Genomic DNA, 2,158 nt, shown 5'->3' with positions numbered 1-2,158 from the left:
TTTCTGTGACAGGAGTGAAAATCCACTCCCATGTCACTCTCTAATATATATACACACATCATCACTTTTGGCACATCTGTAATATCATGCTCCTCTAACACATTCATTTTACTTGATTTATAGGCTTAATTGACTTCATAATGACTATGCAATGCGATGTGCCTATTTTTTTTAATTATGAGTTAAAGTTGATCTACTGATGAAACATCAGTCTGTGTGCCAAAGTGATGAATTCATCTTTATTTTAAAGTCCTGAGTGAAAATAAGAACATCATCTTTGTTCGATGCTGTAGCGCAAATATTGTTTACATAGCGACCGGTCTAACTAGGGAGTACCAATATGGCAGCCGGTGGCTTTACTTCGACCTCGTACTACCAACGGGCAATCAGTGAATAAATAGAGATTTAGTGGGTAAATCCCACAGGTGGATCAGACAGTTCAACCTGCAGACGTGGGGGTCTGTGTCAGACTGACCCGTGGAGGTTTGAGGCCTACATGGTAATACTCTGTTTTATAAGACTAAAGACTAAGATTATCTAAACTTTAAACTATTTGCAGTATGACAGAAAGCCCCATCAGGACGGAGGGACCACAGAGGTTTCAAACTGCCAACTGGTGTTTGTTAATGTGAGCGCTAACAGCGATGAGCTAACAGGATGCTGGGAATGAGCTGGCAGGGCCGCAGGCATTTCAGCATGAATCAAAAGATTTGGGGCGGAGTAATGAGACCAGTTTTAAAGTGGATTATTGGATACAGGAAGAAATAAACCAGATTATTTTACTTTTACAGACATGAAGGAGTTAAAGCAGGAAAACTCTCATTGTTGGTTTTAAAGTCTGATTTAAAAAAAAAAAATCACTAATAAACCTCCTTCCAAGTTTTAAGCTCCTTCCATTTTCCCATCAACTCTAAACAGAAAAAAATACCCCCACAGCATGATACTGCCTGCGCCGTGTCTCACTGTAATATCTCTGCAACACGGAGCCTTTTTATTTATTTTTAAGAAGCCCAGCAAATTATTTTTTTTAGATTTTGTGATCAAAGTTTCTTCTTCCACATGTTGCTTTGATCCCAGACAGCAAACTGAAAACAGAACTTCTTTTCTGGCTGTTCTATAAAAGCCAGATTGTGGAGGGTAGGAGTCACAGCATTAAACATTAACAGACTTTTAGCTGTAGAATCTGCAGACATGAATCTCCTGGATAGTTTATCTAAAAGTCAATGTGTTGGTTGGTCTGCAGCTAGTTTATCTTCTCTTCATGTTCAGATGACGGATTGAAATGTTTGCGTTAATGTTCATAAACTAACTATGCTGTAAACTTCTCCACCATCGACGTCTTCATGATAATTGTTTTCAGATTTATCTAACAAAACTTTGAGGCTTTCAGACCTGCTGCCTTTACAAACAAGGCTAAAAAATATTTTTATATAAAGAAACATTTTACAGTTTCCAAACCTTAACGGCCATTTCAAAACAGCAAATACTAAAACTTTTAGGTAGATCATTTTTGTTAGAGTTATTTGCAGTTCTATTGGTTCATGTTATTATTCTATATGTTTTTTACAGATGGTCATGGCACAGGGTTTATACAGGAATGAGTAACTCTAATTTAATACTTTTTAATGCACTTTTAATGCTCTTAGAAATTATTTTAATGCCATCAACAAGTAGCCATGACCCTCAAATATATATATATAAAAAACACGGCAAAATCCTTGGTCATCTTCACCATCAACAGGCTGCAGCCTGGAGCTTCTTTTCCAAACGTACGGCTTTACAATCAACCACAAGCAGTTCTGCGCAAACACGCAGATTTATTATAAACGATATTGTTTTAATGAACTTTTTTTCTAAATAAAGCTTTTAAATGCCACAATGATAACATTTAATTAATTTTAATCCCAATTAAGGCTTTAATTTAAAAAATTATAACTGAATGACTTTTAATGACTTGCTTGAACCCTGTGGTATCTGTAAAGCTATTATCTTTTAGAGGAAGGAAGGAAGGAAGGAAGGAAGGAAGGAAGGAAGCAAGGAAGCAAGCAAGTAAGAAAGGAAGGAAGCAAGCAAGTAAGAAAGGAAGGAAGCAAGCAGGCAAGGAAGAAAGGAAGGAAGCAAGCAGGCAAGAAAGAAAGGAAGGAAGAAAGCAAGCAAG

The sequence above is a fragment of the Cyprinodon variegatus genome, unplaced genomic scaffold (genome assembly GCF_000732505.1).
Source record: "Cyprinodon variegatus isolate N-32 unplaced genomic scaffold, C_variegatus-1.0 Scaffold1097, whole genome shotgun sequence".
In the NCBI taxonomy this organism is placed as follows: Eukaryota; Metazoa; Chordata; class Actinopteri; order Cyprinodontiformes; family Cyprinodontidae; genus Cyprinodon; species Cyprinodon variegatus.
The sequence above is the reverse complement of the archived record's forward strand: the minus strand, read 5'-3'. Positions refer to the sequence as shown.